Raw genomic sequence first — 15,340 nt, 5'->3', positions numbered from 1 at the left:
AGAAACGCCCCACTGAGCTCGTAGCTCGGGGCGGGGAGCCCCCGATGCGGTCAGAGACCCCCAGCACTCCCTCTACCCGGCACACAATGGCAGGGGCTTGTCCTCAGGGTCACCAACCTCCCCTCGAGAGGCAGCAGCAAAACCTTCTGCCTTGCTGAGCACCCCAGGCCCCGCGCCCGCTGCCCGGCCACGGGGTGGGGAGAGCACGGGGCTGCGGTCGGCAGCTCAGGCAACGCGTGACGGGCACGAGGGAAGGGTCCCCGGGGCGGCCGGCAGCCGAGTCACGCACCACAGGACAGGTTGGGTGTGGACTTCAAAGAGCCAGGTCCCACAGGACGACGGAGCTGGGAGGTGACTCCTCCCGGAGAGCTGGTCACAAGGCGGAGCGCCCAGCAGCCGTGCTGAGCGTCCGGCGCGGTGACGGGGTCACGGCCAGGCGAGTCACGCATCAGGAAGGCTTCGTGCATGACCGCGAATGCCTCCAGGTTCGGGTCGGGGAGGCAGGAGGAGCAGAGGTCGCCGGCTGAGTCACCGGCAGGTCTGAGCACCACGCTGCTCAGCACCGGCCTCCGGCTCCCCTCCAGCCCTGCTCCCCAGAGCATCGCCCAGTGCTCCTGCCGGCACCGTCCCACCTTGACCAAACTTCTGCCCTCTCCCTGGGGATGCCTGTCCCCCTCCTTTCATCCTGACACCCCCCTGTCTCCATCCCCACCGCGCTGGTGCCGTGGGGAGCAGTGCCCAGCGTCAGGGTGACCTGCGCCCATGCAGGATCCCTCAGCCCTACAAGGAGCCAGCCCTCGGTGTCCTCTGCTGGGTGGGCCACCTCTCCCATGCTGCTGCCTCCCTGCCCGGCCCGCCGGGGTCCCACCCGGCACACGCAGCCGTGCCAGCGCTGGCATGAGACACGGCAGTGCCGGCACCTCCACCCCGGCTCAGCCAGCGGTACCGGCTGCGCTGGGCAAAACAGCCCCAGGTGCTTCCCTGAGCTGCTCTGCTGGTGGCCACCACCTTGCACCAGGGCTGGAGGAGGGCAGAGATCTTTTTTTTCAGTCCTAAAAGCCTGGGAGCATCTGGACAAGGCGTTGGAAAACAGGACGTTGTGGCTCTGGCCCTGCCTGCACGGTCCGATGGTGTTTGTCACACGTGGTGGTGTTTGCCATGCGAGATCGGTGTTTGCCACATGAGATGGGCCTTTGCCATCCCAGCGGCTGGGCGGTCGCGCGGGGAAGCCTGGCAGATGCAGCCCACGGCAGCGGGAAGGCAGCTCCTGGCAGCCCAGGAGCACGGCACAGACCGTGGTCCCACGGCCCCCAGGATCGCCCGTCACCCTCAGGAGCTGGGGCCACGGGGGGCTCTGACATGTCAGGGCGGCGTGGGGGGACGGAAGGACCATCCCAGTCATAGCCTGGCCTGCAAACTTTTCTAATTAAAAACTTCAGCATATTTTCAAACCAGCAGCAGCTCCTTCCTCCAGGAGGGAGCAGGCAGCATGGGCTGGGGAAAAGCTGGCTCCTGGAAAGCTTCTCCAGTGAAGGACCATCTGTGTGGGAACGTGGTTTTGGGGAGACTCCTTCGCTGCTCATCCCTGGAGAGGACAGAACAGGGCGGAGGGTGGGGGGAGCTGCCGCTGTGGGCAGCAGCGCTGTCCTGCAGGTTCACAGCAGGATGGCTGCACCTGGGGAGTCACAAAGAGCCGGAGCAGCGCGGGGGTCCGTGTGGTGACCCAGCCGACGGTGCCAGCAGAATCACGGAATCACAGAATCATTAAGGCTGGAAAAGACCTCTAAGAGGTCCAACCGTCACCCCAACACCCCCACGCCTGCTAAACCACGTCCCCAGGTGCCACATCCCCACGGTGTCTGAACCCCTCCAGGGATGGGGACTCCCCCACTGCCCTGGGCAGCCTGGGCCAAGGCCTGACCACACTTCCAGTAAAGACATTTTTCCTGATATCAAATCTGAACCTCCCCTGACACAACTTGAGGCTATGTAAGGTGCTGGACACCCGGGGTGACAGCGGAGTGCCCACACTGCGGGGCAGGCTGCTGCACCCCCACCGCGGAGCCAGCTCGCAGCCCCCGCTCAGCTCCCTGCAGACTGCAGCCTTAGCATCAGGAGGAATGAATTAATTCAAATGCAAAGCAAACGCTTGGTCTGCAGCCTCACGGAGGCAAAGCAGCACCCACAAGCAGGCGTCACTGCGGGGGAGCGGGCTCCGGCCCAGCCGTGGGGGACGAGCCTGTCCCCATCCCCTCCTCGGCATCCTCGGCAGCACGGCGCATCCCACACAGAAAGCACTGCTGTACTTCGGGTCACGAGAGAGCGAGAAGAAACCCCTGCTTTAGCCTGGCTTTTGTCCCCCAGAGCCCAGTGGTTGCAGAAAGCTGACCAGCCTTGAACAGCCAGATCCCTCACGCCTGGCCATGTTTGCTATAGCCAGGCTTTTCACAGTAATAGGTGTGCAAATGAAAAACAATTATTTGTTCGAAAAGTCCAACCTAAAATGTTTGCTAGCAGGACACAGGTGTAGTTACTTGGGCTTCAGCATAAATATACAGAATATGTAGAATGAATTTATAGAATGAGTAACTTCCAGTATGGGAGAGGCGTACAGTCCATCTTAGCCCGTAAAATGAGACGTACTAACTGTCACAACAGGCATGTAACCCCTGGGAATTTCAGCAAATCCGTATGGAAGCAGGAGCGGTGGGGTTTGCAGAGACAGGTAATGCCTTTGCTGAAGTGGAAAGCAACAGGCTTTGGGCCTGCTGAGCCTTCCTCAAGTCTGAAAAAAGAGGCATGCATCTTTAAAGATAAATAAATCCGTAAATCAGAAGGTTTGTTGCTGGAAACAAGCTGTTTGATGGTTAGGCAGAGATGCCACCCTTTGCGAGAGGTCTCTGACGTCTCTCCTTGATCCAGCCCATGCCCGTCCCATCTCCAAGGCACAGATGACCAGTCCCCGCCACACACACCCAGCTGCCCCCTCTGCCACAGCCTGGAGCCCCTCCAACAGCTCAACCCGGGGTGGGCATGGAAATACAGCCGCCGAGTAAGCCATGCTTTAATTTTCCTTTGATCTGATTTTACACATTGCCCTCTTTCTTCCTCACGCTGGACTTCATCCCTGCAACCGCAGCCAAAACCCCGGGTGGAACGTGGCACCTCCCGGCACCCAGCCCGTAAGCCGGCTTTCTGTGGGGATCTCCCAGGAACTAACAGTGTTCCTTCAGCACGAAGGAACAGGCGCAGACGTCAGGGAGTAGGAAGAGGAGCGCTGCTGGACGCCGTCCAGTGCTACCAAACGAGGAGGGTGACGAGCCCGCGCCTCCTGGGGCTGCTGCTGGCTTGGCTGTGTTGGTCTGGACCAAGGTCAAGCTGTCTGCAAGTTTGGTTCACGTTTAGTGGAGGAGGCTGCAGCTCACCTGACTTTAAATCTTTGATGTCGTCATTTCGACTGTTCCCTCACAGAATGGCAGGGTCGGAAGGGACCTCTGTGGGTTGCCGAGTTTCAGCATCCGTGCAGGGACAGGAGTGACTCTCACACATTGATGCAATGCACAGTCGATTCACCTTATTGCTCCGCTTGCGTGGTTATATACATTTTCCGTATCTGTACACACGATCACGCTTATTCGGATAGGCTACAGACATAAATCACACACTGTTCATGCATCCCACATTCCCTTACGATTGGTAACTCTGCACTAACGCCAACAGCAACAGGCAGCCTCCACGTCCTTGAACACATCTTGTTTTTGCTAACCCACACCATGTGCACTGTCAGAACTTTCTCAATTGCTGTTCTTAGCTGCCCTTTCCAGCGGCCTGCCCAGCTACGCTGTTTCGCTTAAGCAGCCTAGTCGTGCTAACTCTCAAACTACATCGACACCAACAGTGGGTCACCCAGCCCAACCCCCTGCCCAAGCAGGGTCACCCAGAGCAGGGGGCACAGCACCGCAGCCAGGCAGGGCTGGAATATCTCCAGAGAAGGAGACTCCACAGCCTCCCTGGGCAGCCTGGGCCAGGGCTCCATCACCCTCAGAGGGAAGAAGTTCTTCCTCGGGTTCAGATGGAGCTTCCTCTGCTTCAGTTTGTGCCCGTTGCCCCTTGTCCTGTCACTGGGCACCACTGGAAAGAGTCTGGCCCCGTCCTCCTGACACCCACCCTGCAGATATTTAGAGGCATTTCTAAGGTCCCCTCTCAGCCTTCTCTTCTCCAGGCTGAACAAGCCCAGCTCCCTCAGCCTCTCCTCGTAGGAGAGATGCTCCCGTCCCCTCCTCATCCTCGTAGCCCTCCGCTGGACTCTCTCCAGTAGCTCAAACACGCTGTGCTCTAGCAGTCCCCACAGCACACAGAGGAGCGGTACAGTTCAGCCTCTGCCAGCCAAAAGTCAGCATTGTTTCCTTAACGCACGCTCCTGAGTAACCACACAAGGAGAGGGAGCACGCGCCGTACAAACCGATGGCTTCATCGCACCGGCCGCAAAGGCTGAGGCAAAAGGACCGAGCCCCGTGTGCCAAACCAACAGCGTGTGCCCCCGCCGCAGCTGCCTGTTGGCGAGACCTGGGCGAGGAGACGCTGGGGAAGGCGCAGTGCCCAGCAGCACGTCCCGCACCCCCGGTCCGGCTCCTGGCGGCGCTGGGTGCCCAGCGGGCCGGCTGGAAGGAGCCCACCCCAGGAAGCCTGTGCTTTGTTTCACTCTGCTTCCCGCGCCCTGCTCTCCCCAGCGGCTCCTCCTCGGCTGAGGTGGTGCTGAGCGAGGGGGGCTCCGAACCCTCGCTGCTCTCCGCAGAGGCTGAACTCACACATCTCCTTTCCTTCATGACCGTGCTGTCCCACTGGCCTCACACAGAGGAAAACACGGGCAACAGAAGAGAGTGTGATAGACAGAGCTGCTCTTCATGACCCACTTTGTGGTTCCAGCCTCTCCTCGCTGCAGCTGCTGCAGACCTGCCCGGTTTGCTTGGAAAAGGAGGAAGGAAACAGGGCTGCCAGCTGTGCATGCTCAGCCCGTGTCCTGGGGACCCTGGATCTGACCCAGCCTTTTGGGATAAAGGACTCAAAAGCCAATATTCTACTTGATCAGAACAAACCCCACGTGTTTGTTATAAATGAGTGAATCTGGAAGATCCACAAGTCTATTCAGTTGCAGAAATATTGTCTAGAATACTGCAGATCTGGCCGTAAATTCACTGCCGCATTAAAATTGCTGTTAGACTCCGTTTTGGTTTGGCCTGGATAAATGCCAGATGCCCACCAAAACCGCTCCATCACTGCCCCTCCTCAGCTGGACAGGGGAGAGGAAATATGGTGAAAGGCTCGAGGGCCGAGATAAGGACAGGGAGAGGTCGCTCACCAGTTACCGTCATGGACAAACCAGACTGAACCTGGGGAGAAAAGGGAGTTTAATTCATCACCAATCAAATCAGAGTAGGAGAGTGAGAAATAAATCCAGATCTTCAAACACCTTCCCCCCACCCCTCTCTTCTTCCCGGGCTCAGCTTCACCCCCGTTCCTCTCCCTCCTCCCCCTGAGCAGCGCAGGTGGACAGGGAATGGGGGTTGTGGTCAGCTCAGCACACGTTGTCTCTGCCGCTCCTTGTCGCTCAGGGGAGGACTCCTCACACTCTGCCCCTGCTCCAGTGTGAGGTCCCTCTCACAGGAGACAGTTCTCCACAAGCTTCTCCAACGTGAGTCCTTCCCACGCGCTGCAGCTCTTCACGAACTGCCCCAGCGTGGGTCCCTCCCACGGGGCGCAGTCCTTCAGGAACAGGCTGCTCCAGCGTGGGTGCCCCACAGGGTCACCAGCCCTACCAGCAACCCTGCTCTGGTGTGGGCTTCTCCCTCCATGGGTCCACAGGTCCTGGCAGGAGCCTGCTCCAGGGCAGGCTCCCCATGGGGTCACAGCCTCCTTCAGGCATCCCCCTGCTCCAGTGTGGGGTCCCTTCCACTGGCTGCAGGTGGAGATCTGCTCCACTGTGGACCTCCAGGGGCTGCAGGGGGACAGCCTGCCTCACCACGGTCTTCATCATGAGCTGCAGGGGAAGGCTCTCTGCTTTGACATGTCGGGCACCTCCTCCCTCCTTCTCCGCTGACCTTGGTGTCTCCAGAGTTGTCTCTCTCACTTCATCTCACTCCTCTCTCTAACTGCTGCAGTTTTTTTAATTCCCCTTCTTAAACACGTTACCCAGAGGCACTGCCACCATCGCTGGTGGGCTTGGCCTTGGCCAGCAGCGGGTCCGTCTTGGAGCCGGCTGGCACTGCCTTTGTCAGGCATGGGGCAAGCTTCTCGCAGCTTCTCACAGAAGCCACCCCTACAGCCCCCCCACTACTAAAACCTTGCCACGCAGACCCGTCACAGGCTCTTTGATGTACCAAAACCAGAGCTGCGCAGAAGTCAAAGTGCTGAATGGACTCAGCAGCCCAAAGACAAAGTGACTGCCCTGAGCAAGAGGAGGGGAGGAAATCGATAGCAACGTGTTCCGTTACTGTTTCATGGGCCAGGTGAATCTGCCGGCAGGATGCAGCCCATGTCCTGTCGAAATGTGTGATCCCATTGTCCGGGCAGGCATTAACAGCTTCAGGGCTTATCTAGATACAACAGCTAGGGCAGAAACCTAAAAAAATGTTAAAGTGCCAGTTAATCAAGCAATGTGAGAGCCCCCACGAGCTCTGGAAAGGTCACTCTCTAACCAGGGCTGGCTCAGCCACTGCAGCGCTGCTGGCTACGAGGGCGAGGGATGGAGAAGGGGCAGGGACCGCACCGACCCCCTGCTGTCCTGAAAAGCTGCTCCAGCAGCCTCGTTGCTGGCTCCCACGGTCACCCACATCCACAGCAGCCATGCTCTTTTTATTGCTTTTTAAATCTTTGGTTTTCTTCTTTTTTTCAAACTACAGTACGATGTTGTGCATCTTCAGGCAGCTCAGCTCCTCGCTCCTCTCTGAATGGGCGGTTCTGGTCAGAATCTGTCTTAAATCTTGAACGAAATGGTTTGAGCTGTCCTTGGCTAGACAACCTCCGCATCTGGGGCTCCTGACGACACTGGCGGTTGTGTTTGGACTAATCCCTCTATACTGAGTGCTCCGGGTGGGCTCGGCTCCAGGTTGTTATTCTGGCAATGGCACATGAACCAAGCCTCGTTCCAAACACACCTTTGTCCAGACTAGGTTGCAAAATCTAAGTTGCTTTTATTTTTGCCTGCAATCCGAGAATTTGCAGAGCCTGAGCCTCTTTAGTCTTTGAAGGACTAATCAGTGAAGGTGGTGGTGTGGTTCTGTCTGTTGAACAATGAGTAGATGACCTGGACTTATATCGGTAACTGGTGGGCAGCTGGAGGTGGAAAAGCTTCATACCATCTTTATTATCTTCTTAGTCAGTGCCTCCATGTAAAGAAGGGGAGACAGAAATAATTCCAGTTCACAGATGGGTTTCTCACTGCTAACCACAGCCTGGACAGCATGAACATCTTGATAATGTGATACCTTTGACCACTGAAATTCCCCACCAGAGAAGTACCCATCTCTTTCCCTGAACCACAAGGTTCAACGGGGAACGCTCCACTGAATCCCCATTGCTATTCTGGGAGCCCTGGACTGCCCCTGTGACATTCCTCTAGGCTTCAAGATTGTCGCCGAGGTAAAAGGAAGGATTTGAGAGGTGCTATGGAAAACGGGACCCTGCACAGCAAGACTTTTGCTAGCTAGGGAGACAAAAGAGGCGAGGTGTGTGGGCTCAGCACTTTTACACTGGTTGTTTAAAAGAAAATCTTTACTTCCTGGGATTTCTGTGCAAATGTAATTGTTTGAATGCCTCTGCTTCATGGTCATGGAACCTCTGGAGCAGTAGCCATAGACTATCTAGACCAGCTACCTACTGCTCAAGGCTGTGGATGGCTCTGCACGGAACAGCGGATGTGCCACTGCTCCAGCCGCGCAGCCTGGGCGCGGAGAGCCAGCTGCTCTGGACTCTCTCCAGCGCATTGCTTTCCCTAACAGCTCACGTGCCGTCCCCTGCCTCTGTGACAGGTCACCCGGTTCTCGGGCGGCTTTCCATGGAAACACCTCTCTAGGAAGGCAGAGCTCCAGCATCCCCAGCGAGAGCTGCCAGTCTCATCGGCTGATGTTGCAGACAACCCATGGCAGCCAACAGCCACATTTTCAACACTTGCATTCTCTTTCCACAGAATCACAGAATAGTAGGGGTTGGAAGGGACCTCTGTGGGTCATCTAGTCCAACCCCCCTGCCGAAGCAGGGTCACCTACAGCAGGCTGCACAGGACCTTGTCCAGGCGGGGCTGGAATATCTCCAGAGAAGGAGACTCCACAGCCTCCCTGGGCAGCCTGGGCCAGGGCTCCGTCACCCTCAGAGGGAAGAAGTTCTTCCTCATGTTCAGACGGAACTTCCTCTGCTTCAGTTTGTGCCCGTTGCCCCTTGTCCTGTCACTGGGCACCACTGAAAAGAGCTTGGCCCCATCCTCTTGACACCCACCCTTCAGATATTTGTAGGCATTTATAAGGTCCCCTCCCAACACTTAATGCTTTCCTTCTGGCTGGACCTTTCCCAACGCTGAAAAGAGACAGAACAACTACAAATAATTCAGCCACACCTTGCTGACAGCAGCAACCCCCCTGCCTGTGATTCCCCGTTGCAGCGGGGATGTTTGTGCTCCAGCACTCTACTGCAGGTGGCAAAGGTGAACTAGGTACCATGGCACAGGTCTGGAGGGGACAGACACCGCTCTTCCAACTAGCAATGCACCCTGGAAATGAGCAAGGGAGAAGGGGAGAGAAATACAGAGGAGGGCGGAGGGCAGCGACCTGGGCACCGGCTGCTTTGCAAAAAAATCGTGGCAATGCACAGACAGATCCCTTTTCACTTCTTTCCCATCTGATTGTACGGCAGATGCCAGATGGAGACCAGTAAGTTGGGTTAGACCTAACTGGGAAAAGCTGACAAGCTTCCAGGTGCATAGCACATTCTCTGAATTCCCTCGTCTGCCTGTTCCCTGTCCTCATGTGGAGTGAACAAGGCAAAGGAAAAAGCCCATCTAGTCTTCACAAGCGCTTTTCCACCCACCGCACCCCACTGGCTTCAATTCTTTCACCGAGTTCCTCACAAATGAAGAAAATCCTGCAGATTTGGAAACGCATGGTGCAGCTCAGCAGTGCACACACCCCGTGTGTTCCCTCCTCACCTCCCTTCTGCTTCTCCCTTCCTTCAGCCCAGCTGGTGGACACCCTCCCACGACAGTGGGGGCTTCTGCACATGGCTCTGCGGCCTCGGGACGCAGATCACAGCGCGTGTTGTCACAAACTGCGCGTAGCCCTTGGCTGCTTGGCCCGTGGGTGTTACAGACCGTTCTCAAACCCTTTGAATAAGCAATGCTGTGGAGAAGTAAAGCACTGCTGAAACACTGGTGCAGTGCTCTGAACTGTTAAACCAGTGACCTATGAACTCATCACACCTGAAGTGCTTCTCAAGGTATTAAAAAAAGGCCTAAAGACTGCAAGACCATATTTACCCACTGGTTCTTCCTCAGACTTCCCAACTAAGAAGCAAAGCAGATGACTCTGTCAGGCAACTACTAGGATGGGATGCGAAACCAACAACCACGTCCATAAACCTTCACAAATCCGACGTGAACAACCACCCCTGCAACTGTACGGGGTTTGCGTGGCAAGGTTTTGGTAGCAGGGGGGCTACAGGAGGGGCTTCTGTGAGAAGCTGCTGGAAGCTTCCCCCATGTCCAACAGAGCCGGCTCCAAGACGGACCCGCTGCTGGCCAAGGCCGAGCCCATCAGCGATGGTGGGAGCACCTCTGGGATAACAGAGTTAAGAAGGGGAAAAAGTTACTGTGCAACAGCAATTGCAGCCAGAGAGGAGTGAGACAATGTGAGAGCAACAGCTCTGCAGACCCCGAGGCCAGTGCAGAAGGAGGGCAGGAGGTGCTCCAGGCATCAGAGCAGAAGTTCCCTGCAGCCGTGGAGCAGACCATGGTGGGACAGGCTGTCCCTGCAGCCGTGGAGGTCCACCGGGGAGCAGATCCCCACCCACAACCCGGGGAGGACCCCACACCAGACTAGGGGGATGCCTCAAGGAGGCTGTGACCCTGTGGTGAGCCCACGCTGGAGCAGGCTCCTGGCAGGTCTTGTGACCCGGCGGGGGACCCACGCTGGAGCAGTCTGTGCCTGAGGGACTGCACCCCGCGGGAGGGACTCACACTGGATCAGGGGCAGAGTGTGAGGAGTCCTCCCCTGAGGAGGAAGAGACAACGTGGGATGAGCTGACCACAGCTCCCATTCCCCGTCCCCCTGCGCTGCTCGGGGGAGAGAAGGTAGAAAAATCAGGAGTGAAGTTGAGCCTGGGAGGAGAGGAGGGGTGGGGGGAAGGTGTTCTGAGATTTGGTTTTACTGCTAATTACTCTACTCTGATTTGATTGGTACTAAATTGAATTAATTTCACCAAGTCAAGCCTGTTTTGCCCGTGAGGGTAATTGCCCAGTGATCTCCCTGTCCTTATCTCGACCCATGAACTTTTTGTTCTATTTTCTCTCCCCTGTCCAACCGTAGAAGGGGAGCAACTGAGCATCTTGGGGGGCATCTGGCGTCCAGCCAGGGCCAACCCACCACAGCAACCCAGCAAGGGGTTTTAACCAGGGACTCTCCCAGAAGAAGGGCACCAGGTCTACCAGGACGTTGTTACTGGGAGCTGATCACACGCCCAGGTGGTGCAGCCCTGAGCAGGCTGAGTGGAATGATGGCAAAGCCAATGCCAGCTGACGAGACAGCCCACTTCTTAAGATGCTGCTGTCAAGGTGAGCAGTTGGTAATGCTCTGTTTAGACAAAGCCCAGAAGCTGAACAGTGCTGTTTGTCAGGCCCCTTAGATTCATCTTGCCTAACTTCAGCTGTCCACAGTTTCAGTGTTCAGCTCACGTAACCAGCTTGGCCCTTCCCCAGCTAGGAGAGATGTCTGAAGTAAGTTTTTAGCTCTCTGGACAAGCCCATCTCTCCCTAGTATAGATCATGAGCTTCCACTGGATGGTTAGCTGGCAGGAACTACAGCTTTCCTCTTTGGGTATTTTTATTTTTTTAACGCTGCCATTTAAAACTCACTCTGGAAAATGTTCAATGTGGCACCAGAAACCTAATCTTTCAGGGAGCTGAAAAAAGCTGATTTCCTTTCTTACAGAGAGATCTGTCGTTCATGTAAAGGAAGTTCCTGGCATACAAAGCCACTCAGAGAAATCTGAAGTGCAATATATTCACTCCTCTCTCTGCAGCCAAAGAAGAAGAGCTGATCACTCAGGCTCCATTTTTGATACAGACCGCTGCTAACCTCCATAAGAGACCACAAAGCTCACGCTGTCTTCTGTCAATCAGCAGCAGAAAGACTGGAGGATGCCTACAGTGCTGCTGCTCCAGCCTGCTAGGAAAATCTGCTGTTTTCCAAGCTAGTAAATAAAAGGCAAGCACCTTTCTCCCAGCGGTTTATAAAAACAGCAGTACCCTTCAATTTAACAGCATTTTTTACCCAAGAATCCCCAAGAAAAGTAATGAGAACTCATGTAGCCCACATGAATTAAATGCCTGTGGACTGGGAGGTATTTTTTCATTGGCAAAACCAAAAGCTGGCAGGTGTTGCAGGCAATCAACTCCAACGGGAGAAAACTTGGAAAAGAAGAGGCAAAAGCAACTGAAGTGTTTTATCAATAAAGGGTCCTGGTATGTGAGACAGAGTACGTAAAAGTGGACTTCGCAGGAAAACCAAAACCACTGAGGAACAGTAATGACTGCATCGCAACTATTGCTGTGCAAGGTCTGTGGCAGGAAAGGCAGAAGCAGAGAACACAGTGTAGCGCTGAAGTGGCTGACTCTAAGGAAATGAAACACGACAGCTCGGCCAGAATAAGTGGTGGGTGAAAATCATCCCTCTGGCATATGGGGATGGGGTGGAAGAGATCTCACGGGAAGAGGAAGCATCTCCGAACAATGAACGCCATTGCACAGGGCCCTGATGAGCTCTCAGTTAGAATAATACATAGAGCTGTGGTCTCCCAAGTGCAAAAAAGATTGAATTAGACTGGAAGGGCTGCCAGGAAGCACTGCAGGGTGCCCAAGGAATCAGAACACCTATTTTATAGCATGAAACTAGAAAAGGAGTGGCTTGTTTACCAAGAAAAATGTCACCATTGCACAATTCCAACAGGGCACACAAAAAGTGCTCAAACCAGCATCTGTTTGCAAGAACCAAGATGAATCATCCCCGAATTGGCTCAGTCTTCAACAGAGTGTTCTATGAAAGTTCTGTGATGCAACATCACCAGGTTGTACTCATCAGCTAAATTATCGGCGTGGGTGCCCCACGCAGGCAACGCAATCAATGAAGCGGAGAAGCTTCCAAGAGCAGCTCTCGGTTGCCTTTTTGGCTCCGTCTAGCTCTGAGCTTTTTTGTCAGGCAACAAAAGCTGGAGGCGTCAGAGCAGGCCGTGAGAGGAAGTGGCCTTCAGAGCTGCCTTCACCGCTACCTGCACGGACCAGCAGCCACGCCAGCGCCCCACCGCACTGCGACTGGTGGCACGACAGCAGGAGGAACTCCAACTTCAGACGGTCACACTGCTCCCGTGCTTCAGTACACCGAGCCCTCTGTGCATGCTAGTACCAGCTCGCTTGTATAGCAAGGAACTTCAGGAAGAAAGGATAGCACATAAAACCCTCGATGCTGAAAAAACTACCTTCGGTTTGGGGTAAACACCTGCACACAGGAGATCAGGTTTATGCCCCTGCTGGAAAAAACCAAAATGTTCCACGAACCAAGCAAGCCCTCATTTCTCAGAGCTTTCCGGTTTGCATTCTTACAGCTCTTGGCTGCAAGTCTCAGTTCAACTCTCCATATCAACCTCTGATAGCCCCCGAGACCTCTTCTCCACAGCTTCTGCTGTCGTCCCTCCCTGCCTCTTCACCGCTGCCTGGGAAGGCGGCCGGCTGCGCTGTGCTGGCTTTGAGCTACGCAGCGCTGCTTGGCTGCACAGCACACGCTGCCAGGTGACCTCAGACTATTGCCCTCCCCACGCCTGTTTGGGTCTCTCGAACGTCTTCTTGATTTTCACAAAGCTTGTCGGAGCCCTGAGGTTTTTAGAAGTCTGCTCCTGCGTCTCGTTCGTCTGAAAGGAGGTTCTAAAGCTACTGCCAGACAAAAGGCAGCGCCGCAGCGCGTGTGTGCTCGTCACGACTCCTGAAAGACCCAGATCTAACCCCCCAAGTCAGCGTGACTCTGCAGACAGACACCAAGACTCCAGCACTCAACCGCTTGTATGTGCTCTACATACCTGAGCGGGCTGAACGTGTGAGCTTAGCTCAGGAAATTCACTCCGCTGTTAGCCCCAGGATCTCCTACTGGAGAAGCACCGGAGCAAACTTATGTTCCAGAAATAATTGCTACATTTGTCATGAATTATTCTTTTGACCTTTCTTTTTAGTTAGCTTTTGCACTCCAATTAAACACAGAACAACTGTAGTGGCATGATTTTACATCTGATCCCTGGTGCCCTTGGAGGTTATCTGAATTCCCCAGGGCTTCCATTTCCCTGTGCTGCATCAGATGGTGCCGGAAAGCATACGGCACAGATCAGAGCAGCAAAATCCGCATCTCGGAGAAGCGCAGCTTTAACCACACAACTGTATGCCAACTATTCAGCAAAGCAGCACTCTCAGGCAACTGCTGTCAACTGCATTGGATCAGAACTGTCACTTGCAGACCAATCAGTGCTGGAATGAAAAGCATTTCTGATCAGAAAACTCAAGAGCGCACTGACATCAGCTGCAAAGAAGAATCAGCATTTCTGGCTTCTTCTTTACAGATGTCTGCACAAATAAATTAACTTGAAGAAACCCATTCCAATTAATCAGAGGACGTGCCAAGCCCAGTCAGTCCGGGGGCCATCGAGTCCCACGATCAGCTAGCGCCCACGCCGATAAGAAATCAGTTTTACCACCACAACCAGCGCCTTCCTGCCAGGGGCCTGAGAGCAGAAGAGCTGCCACGTGACGGACTGAACACTGAAGCTCCCCTTACTGCTTCAGGACCAGCTTTGCTGTCCGGTGGCGGTGGATAGGACCACACCTGAGGAAACCCCTGCAAAGCCAGCGGCTGAACAGATGTGCTGCCTCAGCCCGGCAAGGGAGTGAGCACAGCAGGAAACACTCCTCGGACCATCAAAGCATGAAGCGATTAATGCTGTTGTGAGTAGCTATGGTTTTGGTCCAGACAGTGCCTATGATTTACCATCTAAATTCACCAGTCTCTCCAGACCAGGGGAGAGTATACGCTGTGCCATCCGGGTCTTCGGGGACGACGTCCCAGAGGCATTCAGCCTTTCTCCGTTCCTGCAGGTGGGTGCAAGTCTACACTATGGCTCTGAAGCTGCATAAACCCAGCTGTAAATGTTGTGACTTTGACATTACCTGGCTCTTTTAAATGGCAACCCCAGTACGGTCAGCAGATACTATCCATTTCTTGCCTGAAATTAAGTGTTGTCTTCACACACCGTGGTATGAAGCATGTGTTTTCATTCTGTCCCTCAATTTTTTAAGAGGCTATGGGGTCTTCCTTCCTTTTGTCTCCGCTCCAGACAAAGCGTTGTAAAGGCCGCTTTTGTGAGAGTTTGTGTGCGTGGGCTGTATAGGAACCCACAGATGTGGATGGAGGAAGAGTTATCAGGAAACAGCAGGAAAGCACGCGCTGGGAAGGCAGCGTGTGAGTCTCCCAAGTGCTCCTCAGCTCCGGAGCCGGACGGTCCGCCCAAAACCACCCGGACGGACAACCTCAGTTTGCCAAGGGCCTGCTGAAACCGCGCGAGGCCACCAGCGTCCCCTGCCACCAACAACCGCTGCGTAACTCTGACCACGGCCAAAAGGGGACAGAAAGACGCTGTGTGTGGTGACGTGCGTGACCACACGCTGGAAGATTTTGGCGGTAAATATACACCCGACGAAACAAAGAACTGTCCGAGGGACTTCCTGCCCGCCCGCCCCGCAGCCGCTGGTCCCCCAGCTCCACGTGCGAGGGGCTCAGACTGCTGGGCCAGCGCCCGCTCCCGCCGGGCGGCCCCGCGAGCAGCTTCTGCTCGGGGGTCGAGCTGCCGTCCAGGGGCACCTCCAGAGGCTGGAGCAAGGGGCCCAGAGGAGCCCGGCGGCACTCGGCGAGGCCGCATGCGGGGTCCCGCCGGGGCGCGGAGGCCGAGGCTCCAGGGCCCGCTCAGCACGGCCAGCGAGGAGACGGCGCCGGGGCCCTGACCAGGCGGGAGGAACCCAGGGCCCTGAGCGGGCCGACGGCGCGGC

The sequence above is a fragment of the Opisthocomus hoazin genome, chromosome 18 (genome assembly GCF_030867145.1).
Source record: "Opisthocomus hoazin isolate bOpiHoa1 chromosome 18, bOpiHoa1.hap1, whole genome shotgun sequence".
Taxonomy (NCBI): Eukaryota; Metazoa; Chordata; class Aves; order Opisthocomiformes; family Opisthocomidae; genus Opisthocomus; species Opisthocomus hoazin.
Note: the sequence above shows the minus strand (reverse complement) of the source record.